This window comes from Salmo salar, chromosome ssa23, assembly GCF_905237065.1.
Source record: "Salmo salar chromosome ssa23, Ssal_v3.1, whole genome shotgun sequence".
NCBI classification, from domain to species: Eukaryota; Metazoa; Chordata; class Actinopteri; order Salmoniformes; family Salmonidae; genus Salmo; species Salmo salar.
In genome coordinates this window covers 25851581-25864774 of record NC_059464.1, presented here as the reverse complement: position 1 = coordinate 25864774, position 13194 = coordinate 25851581, and the positions used below count along the sequence as shown (strand labels likewise).

The 13194-nt window shown below is 40.7% G+C and overlaps 1 protein-coding gene across 1 annotated transcript in view; it reads left to right on the top strand.

Moving 5' to 3' along the window:
• Positions 1 to 10942: 10942 nt before the first annotated feature.
• Positions 10943 to 13194, top strand: part of LOC106584306 (neuroligin-1) — a 357882-nt gene continuing 355630 nt past the window's right edge. The window contains exon 1 of the mRNA XM_045705996.1: positions 10943 to 11507. The gene's annotated coding sequence lies outside the window, so the exon portion shown is untranslated. The remainder of the gene's footprint in view (positions 11508 to 13194) is intronic.

Here is a 13194-nt window from a genome sequence, read left to right as displayed (position 1 = left end):
TGCTAAAATAGGAAAGGGCCTTTGTCAAACTGTTGCCACAAAGTTGGAAGCAAAGAATTGTCTAGAATGTAATTGTATGCTGTAGCGTTAAAATGTCCCTTCACTGGAACTATTGGGCCTAGCCCGGACCATGAAAAACAGCCCCAGACCATTATTTCTCCTTCACCAAACTTTACAGTAGGCACTATGCATTGGGGTAGGTAGTGTTCTCCTGGCATCCACCAAACTCAGATTCGTCCGTCGGTCTGCCAGATGGTGAAGCGTAATTTATCACTCCATAGAGTGATAAATTACTGCTTCAGAGTCCAATGGTGGTGAGCTTAATCACCACTCCAGCTGACGCTTGGCATTGCACATGGTGATCTTAGGCTTGTGTGCGGCTGCTTGGCCATGGAAACCCATTTCATGACTCTCCCGACGAACAGTACTTGTGCTGACGTTGCTTCCAACTCGGTAGTGAGTGTTGCCGGCAAGGACAGACAATATTTACGTGCTACGCACTTCAGCGTTAGGCGGTCCCCGTTCTGTGAGCTTGTTTGGCCTACCACTTTGCGGCTGAGCTGTTGTTGCTCCTAGACGTTTCCATTTCACAATAACAGCACGTACAGTTGACCGGGGAAGCTCTAGCAGGGCAGATATTTGACAATCTGATTTGTTGGAAAGGTGGCATCCTATGACGGTGCCACGTTGAAAGTCACTGAGCTCTTCAGTAAGGCCATTCTACTGCCAATGTTTGGCAATTGAGATTGCACGGCTGTATGCTCCATTTTATACACCTGTCAACAAGGGGTGTGTCACGTCCTGACCAGCAGAGGGAGGTATTGTATCAGTTTTGGTCAGGATGTGGCAGGTTTTTTGTATGTTAAGGGTTTGTGTTGGGGATTGGACTCCCAATTGAAGGCAGGTGTGTTGAGTTGCCTTTGATTGGGAGTCCTATATAGAAGGGTGTGTTTTTCTTTGGGATTGTGGGTAGTTGTCCTTGCACTGCGTTGTATGTGCCTGCAAGACTGTTGCGGTCTGGTTTATTGTTTTTCCTGTGGATGCCTTACTTGAGTTTATTAAAAGTATGAGTATTCACATTCCCGCTGCGCCTTGGTCCATTTCTGAAGACAGCTGTGACAGGGTGTGGCTGAAATAGCAGAATCCACTAATTTGAAGGGGTGTCCACATACGTTTGTATATATGGTGTATATTTGATTTGATGCTTATTTATTTTTCTTTTCAAACAGTTTGAGATTCTTTCTTTAATGAAAAGAGCCATAGAAGCTAATTAAAGGGTTCTTATTATTTTAATGATGCTGATAGAAAAATGTTCAGTTTTGAAGCTAATTTCCTGTAATTCCCAAAAAAGAATCATGGCCTATGACATGTTCATATGCTATCTAGAGGGCCCAACCTCCTGGGAGCCCCCAAAGCTTGTGGGCCCCCCCAGCCTTGTGGGGGCTAGGGTGGGGTGTGCTACTCCAGTGGCAGTTGGCCCTTGTATGAACAGAGATCCTATAAACAGTGCTAGACAGGTTGGAGTGAATTAGCTTTTTATGTCCCTGTCCACAACGTTCTTGAGTAGTGCGGACCCTAATTAGCTGGCTACAAATTTCGCTTGTGTTGGATTATGAGCTCCTGACAATATAGGCTAGAAGAAGTACCTTGACCCCCCCCCCAAACATTGTGCCTTTTATGTGGTCTTGATATGGGTAGAAAGCACTTGGAGGAATCTCTCTGCAGGAATTATTGTAACAAGGAACTGGGTGCACAGCTATAATAATCTATAGTATCAACAGTCAGAATGAAGATGCTCAGCTGCCTTGACAGCAGCTTGCTATTTTTATAGACATTCCATAACTCACAGCGACATTGCACCACAGCAACAGCTTGGTGACAGATGTATAATATTTTCTCTAAGGAGAGAGAATCTGTCTTTTGTCTCCAGCAGAGGTAGTTAACATTATAACCTCTCAAGATTAATGAATTTTCTGCACACATCCATTTCTATTTGGTACCTAAATCCATGAATCTGTGTCTGACTTTGATATTATTCTACATGTCAGTCTCACATGTGTTACTCCTAACACAACTTCTGCTTATTGTCAAGGTAATTTTTCTGGTTTTCGTAGTGCCGAGAAAGTTAGGACTCAGGGGTTTCTAAAAATTGCCTTGACAATAAGCACAAGTGACCCACCACCTGGATTCGATCCTATGTAGCAAAATTGGAAATAGTTTTTTTTTTTTTACATTGAATAAAAGTAGAGACTCAGAGCTAGAAAATGGTTTATCAGACACTGCATTTGAGGAACAATGGGAAAGTAATTCTGCTCTAAAATTTGATAAACTTGTAACTCCACTTTTGAAAAAATGGCCCTTGAATGCTTTGGTAAACCTACTGGAGAGCTCCTCTTTGTCTACACCCATTCAGCATCGTTCATACCCTCTTAACCCTTAGCCCCACCCATCTCTTTAAGGATTCACGTGAGGTCATGTGCTAAACAGAGTGAGTAGTGTAGTAAACGACAAGGTTTTCAAGACTAAAAGTAGTAGCCTCAAATAAGGAAAAACTCCAGGTAAAAATAGACTTTCTCTCATCCTTGGCCTATATCCTTATCTGACTTTGGTGCAGGTCATGTTGTTCTTCACATTACCATCTCTGGTAAACACACATTATATCAAATACAATCTACGTTTATTTGTCACATGCACCAGATACAGAAGGTGTAAACAGTGCAGTGAAATGGTTACTTGCATATTTGCATAGTTGCAATATCAAAAACAGAAAGTTTCCAGATAATTATTAGATGACGCTTACCCAGACACACAAATTGATGGGTCATGTGAAAGAAATGCTATAACCACTCCAGCCACATTAACTAAGTGGATGGGTCATCATTGTCTTGACATGTACACATCTTAATGAAATAAAATAGATGGCCATAATCACCCCCAGACACACCTGGCTAACTTGATGGGTCGTGTAATCACCTGGAGAAGTGGAGTCTTTTGTTTGGACTTGTAGCTAGCCAGCTAAACAATGAACCGGAATAATCTGAACTCATACTACTACAAATATGAACTAAATGTCATAGCTGTAGTATGAATATGCAGGTAGCTAAAGCTAACCAACTTGGTTCAATATTAGCTAGCAAACATTAGGCTATAACTAGCAATGCAAATGGTTTTCTGATTCAAATAATATTACTAACAGATCATACACATAACATTAGCTTGCGAGCCAGCTAGCTAATGTTCGCTAGCTAGCGTACAGTATGAACCATTTAACTCTGCTTTGTTTGTAGCTACATCTTCTTTGGCCAGCGTTATGTTAAGTTACTCTGGTTCACACTGACCGTGGCTTGTGTAGAACTTAGCCCATCACAATTTTTTCCAACTGATCTGTCAATAGCGCCTGCTAAATACAGGGCATCAATCTTGTTGAGAAAAGTAGAAAAACTTTTGTAGTTCTCAATGGCTAACGTTATACATTTAAAAAAAGCCTAGATAGAAAGGTTTATCAACACATACTGAGCAGCTCATGCAATAGACAGAAGCATGCTACCAATCCAAACTCATCTACCGCCATGTCCAGCCCATCCATTATCTCAGCAAATCATGTCTAGCGGGAAGGTTCCTGACTTTTTCTGTGGATTAACCAACTAGGCTCGTAAGTAAAAAAGTGTATTCGTATTTACAGATGGAATACAAGTTTATTATAAAGGCACATGAACGTTCACATGTTCCAGAAGGCATTTCTGAGAGAAAATAAACGCATTTTGAGATTTCTTTTTAAAGATGTTCAAATGCCTCTTCTGTGAAGTAGTGACGTGCGGCATACGCCTAGCTTCCTGAAACGGGTCACCCTTGTCAAATGCAGATGGGGAGAAGTGTATGGAGTAAAATAATAAAATGGCTGAACCTCCATCCCATCCCAATCTCTTAGACGTTGTAATTATGCAATTTTTAGTCTGCTGCATCAATATGGCACTTCAAACTGACAGACCCAATTAAAAAGAAAATGTGTCAATGTAATCAGATTGCCCCAAGTCTTTTCTGTCTCTTCATCCGCTGGTTTAGAATCTGACACTAAAAGAACAATAAAAGCTTGTTATTGTATGAGACTCATTTGCCATTGTGAAGATTTATCATGCAGCAGTTCCTTAAAAATGACAAAAGGGCTGGAGGGTGCTCAAGTACGGTGTCACATTCAGCTCTGCTAGGACTACACTCAAGCTGTCTGTGGCATTTTACCTATGCCCTGCGCTGTGCTATAGGGCTCTTAATGATTCAGAGTGAATGATACACTAGACAAGGACTATGAGTATGATACGAGTGTGCAGAGCCATAACTGATGCAAGCAGTAGAATCAGATTTAAAAAACAGATAAAAATGCAACTTATGGAACAGTGGAGACTGTGAAGAGACACACACACAGGCACAGACACACAGACACATAAGACACGCACTCTACACGCACGTACACATGGATTTTGTATTGTAGATATGTGATAGTAGAGTAGTGGCCTGAGGAAACACACTTAATGTATTGTGAAAATGTAATGAAATGTAATGTTATGTAATATTTTAAATAGTATATAACTGCCTTAATGTTGCTGGATCCCATGAAGAATAGCTGCTGCCTTGTCAGGGTTCTCTCCAGTGGTAAAAAGCCTCTGTTGTTCCTTACCAGTAGTCTGAGTGACAGGACCATGGTACTGGCACACGTTGCACAGCAGAGCGGACCTGTAAAATTGTCGCAGAACAGCAGACACAGCTATTTTTCTGTTGCCTATTGTTTCCCTTTAATGCATATAAATAGCTGTTTATTCCACCTTTTGCTGACCACTCTTTTAAGTGCCTGGGTTCAATGCCACAGTCCACACAGCCTGGCAAAGTGAAATGTATACAGTGAGGGAAAAAAGTATGTGATCCCCTGCTGATTTTGTACATTTGCCAACTGACATAGAAATGATCGGTCTATAATTTTAATGGTAGGTTTATTTGACCAGTGAGAGACAGAATAACAACAACAAAATCCAGAGAAACGCATGTCAAAAATGTTATAAAATAAGTATTTGACCCCTCTGCAAAACATGACTTAGTACTTGGTGACAAAACCCTTGTTGGCAATCAGAGGTCAGACGTTTCTTGTAGTTGGCCACCAGGTTTGCACACATCTCAGGAGGGATTTTGTCCCACTGCTCTTTGCAGATCTTCTCCAAGTCATTAAGGTTTCGAGGCTGTCGTTTGGCAACTCGAACCTTCAGCTCCCTCCACAGATTTTCTATGGGATTAAGGTCTGGAGACTGGCTAGACCACTCCAGGACCTTAATGTGCTTTTCCTTGAGCCACTCCTTTGTTGCCTTGGCCGTGTGTTTTGGGTCATTGTCATGCTGGAATACCCATCCACGACCCATTTTCAATGCCCTGGCTGAGGGAAGGAGGTTCTCAACCAAGATTTGACGGTACATGGCCCCGTCCATCGTCCCTTTGATGCGGTGAAGTTGTCCTGTCCCCTTAGCAGAAAAACACCCCCAAAGCATAATGTTTCCACCTCCATGTTTGATGGTGGGGATGGTGTTCTTGGGGTCATAGGCAGCATTCCTCCTCCTCCAAACACGGCGAGTTGAGTTCATGCCAAAGAGCTCCATTTTGGTCTCATCTGACCACAACACTTTCACCCAGTTGTCCTCTGAATCATTCAGATGTTCATTGGCAAACTTCAGACGGGCATGTATATGTGCTTTCTTGAGCAGGGGGACCTTGCGGGCGCTGCAGGAGTTCAGTCCTTCACGGCATAGTGTGTTACCAATTGTTTTCTTGATGACTATGGTCCCAGCTGCCTTGAGATCATTGACAAGATCCTCCCGTGTAGTTCTGGGCTGATTCCTCACCGTTTTCATGATCATTGCAACTCCACGAGGTGAGATCTTGCATGGAGCCCCAGGCCGAGGGAGATTGACAGTTCTTTTGTGTTTCATCCATTTGCGAATAATCGCAGCAACTGTTGTCACTTTCTCACCAAGCTGCTTGGCGATGGTCTTGTAGCCCATTCCAGCCTTGTGTAGGTCTACAATCTTGTCCCTGACATCCTTGGAGAGCTCTTTGGTCTTGGCCATGGTGGAGAGTTTGGAATCTGATTGAATGATTGCTTCTGTGGACAGGTGGCTTTTATACAGATAACAAGCTGAGATTAGGAGCACTCCCTTTAAGAGTGTGCTCCTAATCTCAGCTCGTTACCTGTATAAAAGACACCTGGGAGCCAGAAATCTTTCTGATTGAGAGGGGTTTAAATACTTATTTCCCTCATTAAAATGCAAATCAATTTATAAAATTTTTGACATGCGTTTTTCTGGATTTTTTTGTTGTTATTCTGTCTCTCACTGTTCAAATAAACCTACCATTAAAATGATAGAGTGATCATTTCTTTGTCAGTGGGCAAACATACAAAATCAGCAGGAGATCAAATGCTTTTTTCCCTCACTGTATAAGTCCTCAGCTCTGAATTATTAGGAGTTCATTAGAGCCAATCTATGGTTCTGTAAATGGCTGCTATATGATTAGTGCAGAGTACATCTGTATGAAGTACTTTTATCACAGAGCAGTTTCTTTGCATCCGTATTTGTCTAGAGAGCTGTTAGCAGCTGTACCATTTCCTGGATAAGTAAAAGGAGGCCTGTTATAGTAAGCAATATATTTCACCTTAAAGAAGTGTTTCTAGGCACAGCTTTTTCTCTCCATCTCTTTACTAATAATGAGATAGCAGCTCATCCATATGCATCTCCATTACTGAAGAGGACCTTGGGAGTATGTTTGTGCTGAGTCTTCTGACCTTTCTTAGTCTAATACAAGTCAAGCACACTATGTTCAATGAAATAAGAAGCCAGTTCACAGACACCCTTCAGATTTTTCCTGCTTAATTTGTTCCTTCTCATAATTGCAACTGCAACCCAATACATACATAGACCTTGCTCACCCTAGCTTGGAAAATATAATACCGATGACATGCTACAGTGGAACACTTTTCCTTGGATATTCAGTAGTCAAGCCTAGGGAGCCATAAAAGTAATGACATAAAAGGTGTTAACGTCACCAGATGAAGTGGCTGCTGTGATGTGGAAGGATTGGAGTAGGTGGTGGGAGGGGGGGACAAAGGAAATATAATATATTGAGTGTATCTAACAAAGAAAGTAGAGCCATATAAGAGCCAGTTTGCTCACAAAGGCTGAGGCTGACAAGGCTGATTATATAAATCATGTAAACTGGCTGTAGCAACAGTTTAGCAGCAAACGGCATAGGGAGACAAGGCTAGTACTCATTGTGAGTCAAAGTTGGTACCAGAGCGACGGTTGTGGTTCTGGTAGAGGAGATCGAGACGGAGGAGGAGGAGGAGGAGCATGGGGAAGGGTGGGTGCTAATGTAAAATTCATTTAGACATACAACGAATCATATTAATTAAAATCATGAGTCCGTAACTGATTAACAATACAAACAAATTGGTTCAGAAGAGACTCTGACTCCTTCCTCTAAATTATTAACATAACAGAATCACAGTGAAATTTGTTATTACAAAAAACATTGCTAGTGGCCAACTTTGTAATCCTTGATTCCACTGAGTTAAGAGAGCGTTAAACCAATTCCAGCACTGACCCTTGACTAAACCTTTACCATAAACCTATAACTCTGCCAATGCTTAATCCTATCCTTATGTCATCATATTTATATGGGGGTAAATCACCATGAGGATAAGTATCTGGTTCTGAGATTAATAGACCATGGTGGGGAATAAAAGTGGATGAGAAAATGCTTTAGGGCCATATCAAGAGACCTACAATCTTCCCCGCCGTATATTTTCATCTGAAACGATGCCGTTACACTTCAAATTAAACAAGGAAAAAAAACCTGCTGGATACACTGCACATTATCTATGTGTCCCTCTAGTAATGAGGTTGAGGTCTGCCTTGTTGTGACAGCTCCCTGCTTGGGTGGGAAAAGTTCTTTATTCATACTGTGTTGGATGACTTTTGAGGGTGCTGGTAGTAGACATTATCCAGGATTTCCACCCACAACACTACTGACTTAACGTCATGGATAGTTCTGGGAAAATGCACTTGTATATAGGCTTGGAGAAACAGATGGACATTAAAGATGTGGTGCAGATGGCTCAGCTTTTGGACAGGGAAATGTATAAATACAGCAGAAACTAGCGTAGGCAGATTGCTTAATATGATTCATAAGCAACAGGTTAGGTGGAATTAACCCCATTTTGAGCAGCCTTTGTTCTTTGGCTATCCCCATAGGAGAACCCCTTTTGGTTCCCAGTAGAAACCTTTTTGGTTTCAGGTAAAACCGTTTTGGGTTCAAAGTAGAACCCTCTGTGAAAAGGATTCTTCATGGAAGCCAAAAGGGTTCTACCTTGAACCAAAAAAGGTTCTTCAAAGGGTTCTCCTATGGGGACAGCCGAATAACCATTTTAGGTTCTAGATAGCACCTTTTTTTCTAAGAGTGTAGTGTGCAAATAGCTGCAGAATATGAACATGTTTCAGGGAATGGCATGGTCAATACCATGTTCAAGGAAGCAGTTTTAACACATTCAGATCCATCTAAGCCGTTTTCACTGTCAGTTGAGATCTCTGATCAAGGACAGTAAGCTCAGCTGTGTACTTTTGTTTTACCATCACATGCATATTCTACAGATTGCATTGCGATATAATTGTGTTCTGTGCACTATAGTGAGCTTTACTTTACACCACTCTGCCTAGAACAATCTGCTTTTAGGTGACACCATGTTTGGACATACAGTCAATTATCATGAAGAGAGATGCCTAAAACCTGCGCACTACTACTTGTTTGCCCCAAAAAGTACAATTTGGGTCCAAAAGCTAATACAGGATAAGAAAGTGAGCTGGGCGGAAGGCGATCAGACAACAGCAATTGAATCTGAGGGAAAAAAATGAAATTGTGGTAAAGATTGTTACAATATGTCAGCGAAAGAGTGCATCCATCACCTTCTCTGTAGATTTCAGTGTTTGCCACAGTGGGGCTGGCAGCATGGAGGATTCTGTCAGTGTTATGGATGGTGCTGGGGGCTGAACAGCAGCTCTCAACCAGACCCCCAGAGAGTGCCATTACTATGATGTTCAATTAGCTCACAGCCCAGACTCACTACCAGGGAGCTCCTCTCAACATAATAGATTCTCTAGGTAGGGAGGGGAACCTTTTAATATTGAATGTTTCACTTTTGAAATAGACATTTAAAAAACAGACATGAGAACATCAACAATAACCCATAGATTAAATGTAAAGAATGTCTTTATTGATAAATATTGATGTATTTATGTTGTAGAAAATATCAATGCAGCTACTGCCTCTGGCAGTTCATAACAAATTATTGGACTTATCCTGTGGGTTATGTTTATATTTATCTGATTCTGGTGGTGCTTGTCAATCAGTTATTGCACAATTATACCAGCTCTATGTGTTAGAGTCAAAGAAGTGTTGTATTTTACTAAGTTATTCGTTTTTTTCAATTAGAGGCTATGTGTGAATTTGAATGTATACAGCTTTTGACAATGATGTAGATGTGGTTGTGATAGATGTTGGCTCTAGCCTACATATGGCTGATTGATTTGTCTGAAAGGTTTATCCAGTACCATGGTCACCATGGTGATCCTGTGAAAACATTCATGATCTTATCTGGGTCATAACATAGTCATATATTTACATAAATACATGGCTCTGGGTCATAAAGGATGCTGGCAGGATTAAACCATGATCTAGACTAGAAGGTGAGCTCTTTAGTGAGATCATGTCAAGTACAGCTGTTTAGCCACACAACCCTTCTTAAGCAACGCAACACTTCTGAAATAAAATGAATGCTAGTTGGAACAGAAATGAATGCCTTCTGTAATTTGCCATCAATATCAGCAGGTGTACCTCATCAAGACTAAGTATTGATAGACTACAACCCATTTGTCCATTTTATATTCATGAAATAAAAAAAACCCAGAAAGACTAATTTTCCACTCAGAAATTGAGGTTGGCAAATTAACTAAATCCCTCTGATAGTATCCAAACCCTGGAGTTTGTTTCAGTTAATATTTCAGAAACATGCGGCCTCTATTCAGCAGTCATGAAGATGTGCACTTGATTTAATTTTGACACGCAGCTCCCCATTTGTTCACTCTCAACTAATTACAAAATAATTTACGCAATGTTCTGAGGCACATTCTCACTCTCACTCTCTGCTGTTTATAATAAAAACAACGTTTCTTTAGAAGGAAACACATAATGAGGATGAATATATATCGCTGCTGTTAACAGTATCTGCAATGTAGAGTATTGGGTGTCCTAAATCATTGGCTAATTACTGTTGGAAATGGACTCAAGCAACAAAACACCTACTCAGGTGCGAAACAGTTCCTCTACTACACAGGCATGAGTTCAAATCTTGAGATTGAGATAGAGAATGGTTATTGTATTTCCTCAATGGGGCTGGTCTTTTCCTTAGGTTTTGAACAGAATATGATGTATCCTACACTTGGGAACATCAAACCCTTATGGGGAAATACCCAGGGAAATCCTATTCCTTTCGGAAAACAAGTTGTGATTCTTTAACTGAATCTCAAAGCAACCATCCACTATCCATTGTGAAATAGTAATTCTGTGGCTCTAAAACGGGTCTCTAAAGCTTTAGACAGTATGTGCTAAACCCATTTATAATTATATTATTATTTTACTCAGAATAATGTTGAGATGCCATTCAAAGACAATGGTCAAAAATCATATGTGCACATAGGGAATCTCAATGAATGTATTCAGCTAAAATAAACGTAACGGTTTGATTGTAAGTTTGAGATTGAACCTGTGTTAACACTCTGGCCCAGAGCTGCTCTTGCCTGATTAAACATCATCTGCGTCATTCGCACGTTCGCGCTGCTTTCTGCAGAATCCCACATCAGTTGTGTTACGGCAGCAGAGATGCACCGCAGCCTGCCTCATGTAGGATTTGTGCGGTTAACTGCCAATCTTTTCATATCAACATCGGTGATTATTAGAGTTGGGTAATTTGTCTGGACTTGGTCTATCAAAATACCGTTTTAAACCACGTCGGCGGCGCTCTCCTTGGAACGTCAGACCTGACTTGGTTTCTTCACCGGACTCTATTCTGCTTGATATTCCGTTCACTGTCAAAAACACAGCAACTGTAGGAGGAGCGGGAGTCGGCTGTTTTACCTTCAAACTTTGGGAAGGGATAACGGTTGCACCAAATGTAGCCTGTCCAAGACATTCGGAGAAAAAAAGTAAACTGGTCGTCGATACAGCTAATTGGGAGTATTGACGGCAGAAACCGGGTGCCATTGAAAAACCTTTGCCACTCCTGTTGTCTCAGTCATCGCAAGGTTCAAACATCATTAACTATGTATTAATTGGACATGCCTGATGTCTGGTTCAAAATAACTCGAAAACTCCAAGGATTGCTCTGAGTCGACGAGCAATATAAAGATTCTTCTATAACTCAGGTATGTTTTTATTAAGCTATCATCATAGTTCAATAAAGGTTAAATACAAAATAAATACATCGTTATTTACATCCTTTAATGATTTATGTTAGCTCGTGTGATCTATTATGTTTATAAGGCCATTCTTCATTCATTATTTATTTTGCATAATGCAAAGTAGATTCACGCCTCTGGAGGACAACTATAAAGGGGAAACAAAGTTGCCATTTCTGAGTGATTCGTGTGTGTGTGCGTGCGTGCGAGCGAGAGCGGGATAATGAGTAACTGAGTGAGTATGTATTATATTACATGGAGGTCGATAATTCCAAGTGAGATCAAATTTCACTAGATGAACAAACTGATCATATCTGATTATCATTTCTTATTTAGAAAAAGTATAGTTTCCCCTCCACAGCATTGTAATTGAATGAATAAACTAGCTTTTAAGACAGGGAATGTAATTTACAAATTAAACGAATAAATCTGAAAATAAACTCCAGGCCTAGTTGATCTCCATAGCGAAATTGGTAACGAAATTTGGTGGTATCAGATATGTTATAATGTGTTGTTCATTCTCATTTAATTAACGATTGCTAAAATAAGAAGTATACAGCTTTGCCAACTTCCCCAGTGTTTTACGATTTCTCTCACATAGGCTATTATTCCACCTTTAAGCCCGGCAAGCTCTAGTCGCCCCATTAGAAAACACTGCGTCGCTGTCCATGGTGCTGACAGTTTGCAGAGCAGAGGCAATGGCGGAGCATGGCTTTTCAATTGAAATCATCAGCACTGCGCGCGGAGGCACAAGTCACAAGGCACAGTACGGCATCATTTGCCTCATCTCTCTCACTAAATGAAACTCTAGCTTGAGTACAATTTTACACAGTAAATCAATGCCACAACTAGCAACATCAACAGTTCTCACACACTTGGTAAGGGTCAAGGCACTGGTTGGATACTCACAACATTAGATGTATGACTGTATGACACGTTCATATTCAATGCATTTAATATGTATCAATATTCAATATTCATATTCAATGTATATTTGGGGTCTCCTGCAATGACAGTACAGTTCATATCTGACCCCCCCCCCTCTCTGTATAGTGCATATTAATGATGACACAATGTAGGCCTGCCCTCAAATTGCTTGCTTATCTCCTGATAACAGTGATTGGGATAATAAAGGATAGTCTGAGATAGCGTTTTCAAGTTCACTCAATTAGTGGCACTGCCAAACCGAGTGGTTGTTACCCTCTGGACTGTTTTCCTGTAGATGGCAGTACAGGTCAGATATTAATTTACACACAACGCCATTAATCCTGATAGGACATTGACAGGTCTAGTGTAATTGGGTATCATAGCAAGATATTGGTGAATGATTTATTGTGGCATGGTGATGGACTAATGTATCTTCAACATAAATATGCATGTGCAGAGTATACAGTAATGTGCATACTAGGCCATCTAAATTCACTGGTTACACAGTTGTGCATGAGACAATTTTCTTCATGTCATGTAGCAAACCAAGAGATCTTTATGAAGGCATGTTCACCTTAGGCTTCAGCAGTGATATACAGATGTCTGATCTTAACTTGATCACTCTTTTGTTGCAGAGAATTTTCCTGCTGCATCAGGAAATTCAAATGAACTTCATCAGTTCTCTTTCTTTCCAATGCGGGGGCAGTCGAGACATTGGAATCAGGGC